Genomic DNA, 14,308 nt, shown 5'->3' with positions numbered 1-14,308 from the left:
ATTTAGCCTTTCATCTAACTTGCATTATTGGCACCTTTCTTCCAAATACACAGTTAGAATCTTTTACTTAAAGGCATTTAGCCTTGCATCTAACTTGCATGATTGGCACCTTTCTGCCAAATGCACAGTTAGGCATTTATTCTTTTAGTCAAAGGCATTTAGCCTTTCATATAACTTGCATGATTGGCACCTTTCTGCCAAGTGCACAGTTAGGCATTTAATCTTTTACTCAAAGGCATTTAGTCTTTAATCCAACTTGCATGATTGGCTCCTTTCTACCAAATGCACAGTTAGGCATTTAATCTTTTACTCAAAGACATTTAGCCTTTCATCTAACTTGAATGATTGGCACTTTTATTTTAAATGCAAATTTAGGCGTTTAATCTTTTACTCAAAGCCATTTAGCCTTTCATCTAACTGGCATAATTGACACCTTTCTAATAAATGCACAGTTAGGCATTTAATCTTTTATTTTAAAATAGTTCTTACCTTAAAAATTATTCAGAATATCAATTCCACACACATTATAAACATATATAATATATGGTAAAACATACATTAATTTAAACATTTGAGGTGGACTTATTGTGCGTCTCCCTCAACTTATTACAATATATGCACTCACCTGATATGCTTCCCTAATATGTTGTAATGATGTCCAACTAGTTGGCAACTTTGTCCTTGCCCTTTTTCTTGCTTGACTTAAGAGCTTAGTTATAATCTACACAAGCACTCATTTAGTACAAATTCCATACAAATGTTAGTATATTATCTAACATTTATACGTTAATAATACTCAAAATTACAATTATTTTCAATTTCTATAACAATTTTAGCCTATCTTAAAATTCCTGGATCAATAGCATCGATACTCAAATCATTCCTTATACTTTAACATTTATTAAATTAAATCCTCAAAATTTTAAATTCTTTCAAAATAGTCTCTAACCTACCATTTGGGGTATTACAGTAATTATGTTATAACAACTTTCAAAGAACTCAGAACGTCCCAATATGTCAAAGTAGATAAAAATATCTACCCCTTTCGTCTGGCGTTGTCAATTAAAAAACTTCTAATTTGATAATTAACCCGGGAATTAACACCATGTTTAGGCAAAAAATAAAGCAACATGACAAGGAAAAGATGTTAGAAAAATTAATAATGAAAGAGAGAAAATGTATGTTAGTGAAATATGAAAAAGATTAAATTCAACTTGTAAATGAACCATAAAATACAGTGAATAAAACACATAGAGGAAATTAAAATCCTAACGCATGTGTTCTAGTTCACGAGCATTTATTCAAAATAATCTATCGAATAAATTAAAGTGTGAAGGTTAGAGTTCATTTATCCATTATGTACACTTATTTGGGTACCTACGGATAGAGCTTCGACATGGTCTATTGCAAGTGCTGTGTGTGAGGAGAAATTTTAAAAACTTTGACAAACAACCACACACAAAATTGACCTAAAACAAAACAAAAATTTCAATATCTGAAAATCAATCAAATACAAACATTAGTATAAAAGGATATAAAATAAAATAAAATATAAAAATTGAAAGAAATCAAAAGAATCATGAATTAAATATAATTGAATTCTCAATTTTCAACTATAGAGACAATATATAATCGATTTAAGGCTTGATGCACTAAGTCCCCAGCAGAGTCGCCAAGCTGTTGTAACAGTCCCTTAAGCTCGGAACAAGTCTCGACTTATTTACGAAAAATTCGATTTTGTGAAGAAATGTTTTAGAGTCGTCATCAACCTTTTGGGTTAGGTAGGTCGAATACCTAAAAATTATTTTTTAAAAGAGTTTTTAAGAAAACATCAATTTAAAAGATAAACAAGTCTACGTGTAACAAAAAATTCATTTTTTTAATAAAAAAAGGTTCGAGGTCAATTACGCATGGGGAAGGATAAGCACCCCCACAACGCACAAAATTGGTATCTCATCGATTATAACTTGTCTCTAATAGTGGAAATCTAAGAATTCGAATATAAATTTAAGTTACGATCCTCTTATTCCAAATTCAATCACGTAGCTTCATTTAACGAGAAATTATAAGGAGAAATAAAAAATATTCCAATATTTCCAATCGAAGAGAAAATTATCCCCAAAATATTTTAGGACGAATATTTCTCTTTCCATCTGAAATAAAAAGAATATAATAATTTCTCTCAATAACTCATATTAAAATAATTGGATTCGACCAATAAAGAAAATTTAAGCTAATTAATCCAAATTACATATTTAATTGGAAAAGATAATGGATGTTCAATTATTTGAAAAGATCAAGACCAAATCCCTAATAAAAATTAGACGAATTGCTAGACAAGTTTAAATAAAAGAACATTTCCTTTTCCCTTTGATATTGATTAATTCTAAGCATCCTCAATTTTTAAGGTTCTTCTAGTAGGTTATTTGTTTATTTTAAAATATCGGAATATGACATCTAGTTACTTTAAGACAGTCATTTCTTAATATTTCAAAATAAATAAATACTACATTTAATCTAATTATGAAATCAACTAATTTTAAGGTGCTGGAAAGGACGTTATATGATATGAACGGGTCATTATTCGAATTATGAACGGTGTATTTATATGTTCACGTTGGTAAAATAATTTCCCAGAATTAGTTCTGCAATTGCTCTTATATTTCTCGCCACATTCTTCCCTTTCATTCCGTTTCTTCCATTAACATCCCAATCGATTTTGTTTGTTTCGAATCGCCTGATTTTAAATGACCATTTCCTTCGGATTACACGCTTCACTTCTTCAGGTGTTGGTGTATGGTAAGGAAAATTGAATCCATCCATTTTTGCCTCTTCAATCAGTGCCCAGTGATTAGGGGTGAGCAAAATCCGGCTAGATTCGGAAAACTGAATTTTTCGATTCAATTCGACTCGAATTGAGTTCGAGTTGCATTTTCATAAATTCGACTCGAAAAAATTTCAAATCTGAATCGAATTGTAAAATGCAACTCAAATAACTCGAAATTTTTAGTAATTAGTGAATTTATTTTTAAGTTTGACTGAATCTTTGGAGTTTATATATATATATATATATCACAATGAAAACAAATATGAAAAAATATATTTGTATTGTATATATGACTATATAAAGTCACTTTAATTGGAATCAAATAATATTATAATATTATAAAATATTTATAATTAAATTTAAACAGAAATTCGAAAAATCGACTCGACTTGACTCTAATTTTATAAACTCGAACCGACTCGAAAAAATTTCAAATCAAGTATGAGTTCTAAAATAAGACTCGTCAACTCAAATAACTCAAAATTTTTAACTCGACTCGATCGAACGCTAACCCGTACCAGTGATCATTAAGTCGTATACAAATATAACGTGAGAAATTGCAAGGTATAAATTCAGTGGCACATCCTCAAACTATGAATCAGATTTTAAATTAGACCCTAAAATTTAAAATGTTATCAAAGTTATGGTGTTGTATCAATATTCTCCAGCCATCGGCCTACCCTCATATCCGACATAGATAAATTTGTAAACACGTGTAGTTATTACATAATTGAATTTATCTTGAGAAAAAAATAACCCTTCTAATATATATTCATCGTCTTTTTCTTTTTAAAAAATAGATCGAAGCTATCCATATGATTAGGGATAGAACTGGATAAAATATTGGGAGGGACTCAATTATCTAACATCAAAGTTAATAGACCTAAAAATTAGCAGCGCTAAACATTGGGTGAGACTCAATTAATTTGAATGTATTGAAATTTAGTGATTAAATTAGAATCTAAGTGATAGCTAAAGGACATTTAATGTCATTAACCCAATTGCTAGCTAAGCATATAAAAGAGGAACATTGGTGAATTATTAGTACGATTCAAAATACGAGATTTTAAATTTTAAAAAATATATATATTTACAAATGAAATAACCACGGGTTCATATTTTTATTTCTTAAAATATTTATAATATTTTATTTAACATTTAAGTTTTTTTCATTAATTTTTTTTGAAGTACAAACAACTTAATATGTTGTTTATTATTAAATTATTATTATTATTATTATTATTATTATTATTATTATTATAAATTAAATTTACATGTTGAGTAAAATGTGATATAAATGAATTATTATGTTACAAATTTAAAAATAAATTGAATCAAATTAGGTGACTAAAATGAAATAAAAAACTCAAGTTTAATGATTACTTTGAAAAAAAATAATGGGGTGACGAAAACAGAACCGTAAAATTAGTTGAGTGACTAAATAAGTAATTTACCCAAGCTATTTTTAATAGAGTTAATTGCTAAGGTCAAACAAGATAACAATTTAAATTTCAGAAGTAAAAACGTCCCAAAAAATACTTTAGAGATAACTCGATACAAATGACATAATTTAAAGGGTAATGGTGATTTTAAGCCTAAAACTAACTCTAAGTAATAAAGAAATCTCGAAATAAAAGGACACCTCTTGCTTTCACCGAATAAAAATACCCCCTTTGACAAATAAAAATAAGAATAAAACCCAAAATCAAAATCCGACAATAAATAATTAAAACTAAAACTAAAAACTTTATATTTTGAATAAATACAGTTTGCTTTTTTCTCCAGTCACTCTCTCACAAAGCCCATTTCATGGGCAGGCACCCACCGAAGGAAATTCATTTGTTTAATTAAATTCCCATTTATCTTTTTCATCACTACGGAGATTATCGTCAATTGGATCACCGATTCTTACTTTTAAGTCTTTCAATAAATGACGTCTTGTTAAAAGTTTGATCCTTTGTTTAATTAGCAGAATTTGGAACTCCAACATAAAGATTATTAATAGTGTTGGGTTTCGAGTAATGTTCTTGCTTGGTTCATCGAAGAACTGGGACCTAGTTCCCCATTTGTCTTTTTCATCTCTATGCATATTATCGTCGATTTGATCATCGATTTTTTTTTTGTCTTTGAATAAATGACGTTTCGTTAAAAGTTTGATCCTTTGTTTAATTAACAGAATTTGAAACAGCAACATAAATATTATTAATAATGTTGGATTTTGTGTAATGTTATTGTAATACCCACAATTTTGATCAGTGACCAAAATGCAATTTTTAAAAGTTTGGTGCTCAAAGTATAAATTTTAATAAATTTTAATAAATTTTAGGGACCATAGTATAATTTTCAAAAGTTATGTATTTTGACCATGTAAATTAATAGCTCACTCCAGAGAACGACATTTTTTGTGGGAATCAGATTTTTAATACGAAATTTGTGTTAAAAGCTTAGTAAAAGTTCGAATAATCAGATAGAATCAAAAATTTGAGAAATTTTAAAGGATGATAAATTAAAAATGGAAATATTATTTCTATATTTTAAAATGATGGAAAATAATGTGGATCATTGGATTTGAGAATTATTTTCCATATTAATTATGGTCCGTTGGATGAAAACGACAAGATTGAAAATTTTGGAAAATGCATGGGTAAAGTTGTAAAGGGCAAATTAATTTGTTTATACTTGACTTTGGAATATGATAATTAACATGTGACAAGTTTTATGGTAATTATTAGGTTTCACTATGGGTAAAATTGTCATTTCTCATTAAATGAATTAAATGAATTTTTAATTCATTTAATCTTAATAAATGACAAATGTCCATGAAATTAACTAGAAATTTCATGAAAATCAATTTTTCTTCAACCTCAATTTCGTGGTGCTTCATGAACTAGGTAAGAGATTTTTTTTAATTTTCAAGCATTTTCCTTAGGATTTTGGATTAAAGCGTGAAATAGAAAATTAATCTATTCGAAGAGCTCTATCTTTTGGTACCTATTATGCATGCTAATCCTGCTTGAAATGCCTAGTTCCTAAATTTGGTGGATTGAAGGGGATTTTAGGTTTTTGTGATTTGATGATAGATTTTGATGTTGTTGGTGTTGTAGAGTTGTTTTCAAGCTTGTATGATGATTAAATCACTTGAAATCAAGAATATTGATGTTCGAATAAATTATAGGGTTTTGGAAAATTTATGATTTGACTAAATTAGGTTAGGGTATTCTTAAGACTAAAATGTTATAGACTGATGACAATGAGTTTTTATTGACATAAATATGTCAGAACTGATACATGAATATATTGTTAGAGAACAATGTATTGGATTAACCCGCCATGAGCATATGTCTTGGATTATTATGTGATGGTCACGATATTGCTCATGTTGACAACTATATGTATGTTCCTTAGACTTGAGATCATTACTATCTCAACATATATTGTTTTATGTTTTGATACAGTTAAACATGCTCTATAACTGGTTGCACTGCAAAGATTGTTTTTGAATATACCTCGATATATGTAGTGGGATGTGAATGATTAAGATAAGATTTGTCCTTCCTACATAATAGGAAATATATCACAAGCCACTTGATTGAGTGGGACAATAAATGCATGGCCATGCTAGAATAAGTTGATATGAGATATCACAAATTATTCGTTAGTTATAGTCAACTTTAGATATCAAGAAACAATATATGAACTATACAAGTGTGACTATTGCAGGACTACTCTAGATGTAAAGGACAAAAGGATGTAATACATAAAATAGTTAATCACGAAGATGATATGTCAAATCATGATTTCTTGTAACTTAGGTGAGAATGATATATTGCTAGATGTCACTCATTATTTGTAATATTAGAATGGTTCTAATAATTACTACTAATGTCAAAAGAACCTGTAGGGTCACACCCTAGGGTTGAAATGAGCAAATATGACAATTTGTAGTACATTTTTAATATCTATATCTATATATATCTATATCTATATCTATATCTATATCTATATCTATATCTATATCTATATCTATATCTATATCTATATCTATATCTATATCTATATCTATATCTATATCTATATCTATATCTATATCTATATCTATATCTATATCTATATCTATATCTATATCTATATCTATATCTATATCTATATCTATATCTATATCTATATCTATATCTATATCTATATCTATATCTATATCTATATCTATATCTATATCTATATCTATATCTATATCTATATCTATATCTATATCTATATCTATATCTATATCTATATCTATATCTATATCTATATCTATATCTATATCTATATCTATATCTATATCTATATCTATATCTATATCTATATCTATATCTATATCTATATCTATATCTATATCTCCATCTCCATCTCCATCTCCATCTCCATCTCCATCTCCATCTCCATCTCCATCTCCATCTCCATCTCCATCTCCATCTCCATCTCCATCTCCATCTCCATCTACATCTACATCTACATCTACATCTACATCTACATCTACATCTACATCTACATCTACATCTACATCTACATCTACATCTACATCTACATCTACATCTACATCTACATCTACATCTATATCTATCTATCTATATGTGTGTGTGTATTTGATATACATACAATTTTAATTATCCCGAATATAGTAAGTAAACATTAAAAGAATGTAATTATGATTACAATTCTTTTAATGGATATTTAATTTAGAATAATTAAATAAGGAAAAAATAGACATTAAAGAATGTAATTCATATTATAACTCTTTTAATGGATATTTAATTTGAATTAACTGATTAAGAATTTAATTAATTCAAAATAACTAAACCATAAAGGTTAGTGTAACTCGGGTTTATAAAGATAAGTAAGGTCTAGCATCCAGTTTGATCTTTAGCCAATTTTCTCAAAACCATTTTTTGGAAAAAAGTTAAAATTTTCCTTTCAACCAGGTTTACTCAGTAGAGGCCGAGGCATTTTTGCAGAGGCTTATGATTCGAACCGTTTGTGATCACCATTAGTCGCTGCTATCTTTGTTATTTTTTTTTCAAGGAACTGAATGTAAGTAATAGCATCCCTTCATCCTGATTTTGGATAAACATACATGGATTGTTGGTGAGACCGTCTCATTTTGTTTCCGTTGTGCTATGGGGTGCGCCGATGATCCCAAAAGTGGTATCAAAGCTACATGTACAATCCATATTCGGGTCAAAATTCTTGGTTGATGCGATATGTATGATATGCCTATTTTTTACTATTTTTGGCGAGTATGTGTTTCGAATGTATTCAAATCAATGAGTGTCGTGATTAATCTGTTAATCCAATTAAAAATAATAATTACAATTGTTGATTAAATGTTAATCAAAAGTTTGTTGTTGTACGATTTTGATGTTCGTATGTTAATTGTTAACATGATGAACAATAGTTATGTGATAGTAGATCGCATTCGGTAGAGGAACAATGGTTGTTCCATTATGAAAATACTTGGGTTTAATAAATCCCAAAACCACGATTTTGTTGATAAATTTTCTCAAATCGTGAGGTTTTTCCATAGAAAATAAGTATTGTTTGTTAAAAAATTTCCCCTTGACCTCGTAGGCTTCACCCCAAAAAATATTGTATGCCCATATTGGTTGTTCATAATAAACTTGTGATGGCATGTGTATGATATGTTTGGTTTGTATGGTGTTTGACTTACATGGTTATGACCCATATATTTTCATTAGTTGTAAAATTTTTAAATATGACCTGCGAGTCATTCCCCTCTACACTTATGTTTTATTTCTCTTCTCATTTTTCTCCCTCGTATGTAAAATGAGTTTCTAAAATTGTAATTATATGAAGATTCAAAGGAACAAAAGATTGGACCGACTAAAGGCGAGAAGATGCTTTAGAAGTAGTCTTAGTATTTAGTATTCTTGATTCTCCTATTGGCTTGGGATGGGTCACCTTAGTTATTTCTTCAGGGTTATAACCATTGCATTTGATTTACTGCTTTATTTTTATGTTGTATACAATGTTTGATATGGCAGCTTGCTAAATCTATTGATGAAACCAATAAGGGACTAACATTAAAATGAACATCGATGAGATAATTATGAAATCCCTCTAAATAATTTAAGTTAATTTTAACCACCCAATATTTTCCCTCGTTAAGGCTTCGATAGATATTATGTGGGTTTTGCCAAAGAAGTGGCACATATGTCTATCTTAGTTAAACGCGAAGAATAAGCAAGTGATATTCACAAGTTGAAATATTCGTAATAACTTAGCTATGTTATTCTAATATGATTAGAAACCTATGATAACTCCGTAAAAGGCCATAATTAGGGACTTTTCAATTACGTTATTGACTATCTAAGAGCTCATATAGGATCATATATATGCATTTAGGAGTATATAGTTGCATGTAGTTGAAATATATGTTGTCGTGACATTTTATTTTGTAAACGGCGTTGCGTTATGGGAAAATGTTTTGTCTAATGATGTACATGATTTGGGAGGAAGAATAAGTGAGGAGAATTGCCATGACATGCTGGGAATCCTGCGTAGAATGCAAATGCCAACTCAGACGACATTCCAGAAGCGGAAAAGGCAAAAGAATATATTTTTAAGACCCAGTTATCCCTATCTTCACGTGGCTCAAGCCGCTAGTCACCCAAGATGGAATATCTGCCACCTGGGTCGGCTGATCCTATCGGCACGTGCGCCCAACTGCAAGCTACCCAAGAGAGGACCACACCCAACTTCCCAGGAGGGGACCACTGCCAGCTATGCTACACCCCCTCACGTGAAGGAGAAAAGTTCGGGGTATCCTAGGAATTTTAATACAAATTCCTAGGTTTATTCCCCACAATAAATAGGAGAGGAAGCCACCTGACCAAAGAGACTTGACATGCCGTTTTGAGCTTAATTTAAAAAAGAAAAAGATATCTCCTTTTTCCGTCAATCATTTTTTCTGTGGCATTCCTCCATTAACAAGCTAGATGGAGTGGCAAGCTAGGCGTATGACAGGAGCTAGCGAGCTAGGGCAGTTCGTGGTGGCCGAGAGGAGCTTCAGAAGTGCACGTTGAAGGCTTTTCCTCCATCCCTTTGTTGTTTGCTTTCATTTATTTTAGTTGGGTTGTATGGAACATATTAATTTCATGTATTGTTACTTGGAATATTCGAACCCCACCATGAAATAGTCTTATTTGGTGGGAGTTCCTTATGGATACTTAGGTTTTATTTTAATGGATAGTTTCTTTTGTATGTTGTTATTTGTCTTGCTTATGACTTTTAATGCCTTAAGCTTGTAGGTGCTATGAGAATAGCCATTCATTAGGAGAATGCTTAGTGTTCTAGAGAATGACCTAGTAACATATTGTCGTCACTCATTTTCGCCCGGGGTGCTATTTAATATATATAATATATATAGAATTTTGAAAACATATATAATATATAGTTTTTGAAAAAGTTTTGAAAACTTATATATATATATAGTTTTTGAAAATATCTTGAAAATATATATAATATATAGTTTTTGAAAACATTTTGAAAACGTATATATAATATATAGTTTTTAAAAATATTTTGAAAATATATATATTTTGAAAATATATATATAGATATGGTTTTTGAAAACATATATATAATGTATAGTTTTTGAATTTTTTTTTGAAAATATATATAATATATAGTTTTTGAAAATATTTTGATTATATATATATATATAGTTTTTGAAAACATTTTGAAAAAATATATATAATATATAGTTTTTTGAAAATATTTATATGTATATTATACATTATAGTATAATATTATATATTATTTAATGGGAACAGTTTCTCTTTAGATCACATTAGCATGTTTTATCGGAAGATGACAGGATATGTAGGAAATAATCAACATCTAATTCATTGCTTCCAGGAGAGTTTGTCTGGTTCAGCCATCCGGTGGTACAATCAGCTGAATTGATCTTATATCAAGACCTGGAAAGATCTAGCCAAGTCATTCTTAGAACAATACAAGCATATAAACGATATGATACCTAATCGAGTCATGTTACAAGGCATGGAGGAGAAGCATAAACAGAGTTTCAGATAATATGCATAGGGATAGAGGGATTTTGCTGTGCAGGTTTATCCACCCTTGGATTAGAAGGAAACCATGAAGCTCTTCGTGCAAACCTTGAAGACTCCTTACTTCGGGCACCTAGTTGCAATTACATCAAAAAAAAATTCTGACTTAGTTATGGCCGAGGAGATGATTGAAATGGCCATAAAACAAGGCAAGATCGAGAGAGGGGAATAAAACAAGAAACCTCATATGAAGAAGAGAGATAGATAGATTAATAACATCAACACCTACAACTCTAATAAAGGTGTTACAATCTCCAACTAAAAAACAACTGTAGCTGTACCATCAGGTACTTCTAGTCAAAATCCAAGGGAACCTAGAATAGAAAGAGAAAAGAAGCATTTTGATCTTATTCCCATGACATACAAGGAACTGTATCAACAACTCTTTGACACTCATGTAGTGTCACCATACCCGGTGGAACCTATAAAGCCCCCATACCCCATATGGTACGATGAGAACGCCCACTACGAATATCATGGTGGTGTGCTGGAGCACACTATTGAGAATTACCTCGCGTTCAAGAGGATCCTGCAAAAAATGCATAACAAGAATTGGATCCACTTTGACTCGGGAGCACCAAATGTTGCACAAAATCCTTTGTCTAATCATCAAGAAACTGGGATTAATACAGTTACCACATATAAAGGCAGGAAAGTTAAAACTGGTGTTTCTGAAATAAAATCTCCTTTGGTTTGGGTATAGAGACAAATGGTGAAACAAGGTTTATTGCACCACATTTTGATACATCAAGGAGTGGAGATGGTAACCACAGTTGTTACCACAATGAAGAAGGGCATGAAGTGCAAGATTGCCCGGAGTTTAAATATTTGATCCATATAACACCCATAACCCGTATAATTATACCTATATAGATTATAGGTGTCACACGATTTTCTAAAACCATTTCCATTTTTTCAAGTGATTTAAAATTTATTTTCTTAAAATGGTAAATGATATTATATAAATATCATATCATATGAATTGTTTTTCATTATAACCAATTTAAAAAAAAAGATTTTTTATGAATAATAAATAGTAACAGTGAACAGTAACCATGAATAGTACTGTGAACAGTGGGGGTATCGATTTCCTTGTAGCCGGGAATCGGTTCCCCATTTATATACATATAAATTCATAAAAATTAACCTTTCATCACTATAAAAATTTCCAAAATTTATTCAACAAATAAATTAAACATTTTCAAATTACATGCCAGTATCTAAAATCAAATTCCATTATAGGATGTCTTACTGATATTGAAATATACCTCTCGATGGTTGATGTCACTTTGAACTCTTTAATCCACTATTGGCTTTTTACCTACGCGTGAAAATCATCACATGCTAAGTATATACTTAGTGAGGCAATTTAAAACAATAAAAGTGCAATACAATTCATGCATGATTTTCAATGTCAAAATCAAAATACCATTTAATCATGTTACTAGCATATCCAATATTTATCATGATTAAAATAATAAAACTTTCTTACCAATATACATATCATTTATCCCATAAGCTCGTAAGCTTATTTTACCAATATACTTACCATTTAATCCATAAGCTCGTAAGCTTATTTTACCAATATACTTACCATTTAATCCATAAGCTTGTAAGCTTATTTTACCAATATACTTACCATTTATTTTTATAAGCTGGTAAGCTTATTTTATCCATATACTTTCCATTATTCCATAAGCTGGTAAGCTTATTTTCCTGGTTACCATTTATTAACCAATAAACCATAAATCATAGCTTATAGCCCAATATACAACCTTGAGGACCCTAGGTATTCGAGTACTTTTTGCACCGTAGTGTTACACATAAGGTCGTGTCCACCATATACACCGAAGTGTATTACACATAAGGTCGTGCCCACCATATACACTGAAGTGTATTACACATAAGGTCGTGCCCACCATATACACCGAAGTGTATTATAAACCTGCAGTTGCTATACTCTATGGCATGCCAACTATACCCTGTCCCTCAATGACTTACTTGGGCATATAGTCTATTTTATTCAATCCATCCATGGCAAAGTATATTATCAAATTTAACATTGGGCAGTTCATACCCGAAAATATTCATGGTAAAATATCACATTTTTCATGATCAATGCATTTTAATTTCATACTCTGACATATCAATGTCAATTTAAAAAAATGATATAAAATCATGCTGATATAAACAAGGTCGACTTATCGCAAGTCCTCCTAATGATGTATAAAACATCCATGTATAATTTCATGCATGTATTGCACTCACCTTGACACTTTATAAAATCCACAATATGTGCCTCACTATGTTCCACAATAAACCCTTTTTATACTTGACTTGCTTCGATCGCAAATCAACCATTAATCTATATAAATCACAATTTCATAATGATACATATGTTAGTATTGTACTAACATAAACATATCCCAAAACAATTCCATAATATACTTGAAACTCATTTTCTATCAAATATTTAACACTTAATAATTCCTTTTTAAAATTGGAACCAATTTTTCCAATTTACTCAAAATGGTCCTTCACCATTTTATCACTAAAATTCTTAATGCCAATAATTCCAGAATTGAAATTATTTCCATTCAAATGCTTTTACAAAAGCATAATTACCTTTAAGTACCCCAACTATGCAAATGTTGTACTTAAATCACAAATCTTTTCAAACTTCCAAAATAGTCATATTTCACATCTAACACTCATTTGAATTCCAAAACAACAATTTCCAGCATAGTAAATCAATTATATAACACTTACACAACAACCCATAAATTTTCCAGAATTTACGAATTGATCCCAATCTTTTTCAAAACCTACAAAATTGTCCCCAATTTTTCTAAGGCTTGTAGAATATTTCCTTCATCATTTCCAACCCATATATAATTATTCCATAATTTTTCTCACTCAAACAATTCATGGCCGAAATTTAAAGAACAAGTTTTAGAAAGATTAAACATGTTCTAATTATCATACATACTTGAATATGAATCTACAACATGTAAATCATCAAGATTTATCATCAATTTCACGAATCCTATCATGAACATAAACCCTTAGATTTTGGATCTTTGAAATCCAACAAGATTAGAAAGCAATATTGGTACCAAATGATAGCATTTTTCGCTTAGATCACTTTCCTATCTCACGACATAACTCCAATTCCAAAGGAATTAGCTCAAAAATTGAAAATAGAATATTTTCTTACCTTCAAGCTTTCTCACGTGAAGATGCTGGAGAAGATGAACATTTAGCATGATATTTTAGATTCATATCATGCTTATCATCTTTTAAAATAATATTTAATCATTAACTTGAGAAAATACCAATATACCGTTAATAT

This window comes from Hibiscus syriacus, unplaced genomic scaffold, assembly GCF_006381635.1.
Source record: "Hibiscus syriacus cultivar Baekdansim isolate YM2019G1 unplaced genomic scaffold, ASM638163v2 tig00117048_pilon, whole genome shotgun sequence".
Lineage (NCBI taxonomy): Eukaryota > Viridiplantae > Streptophyta > Magnoliopsida > Malvales > Malvaceae > Hibiscus > Hibiscus syriacus.
The sequence above is the reverse complement of the archived record's forward strand: the minus strand, read 5'-3'. Positions refer to the sequence as shown.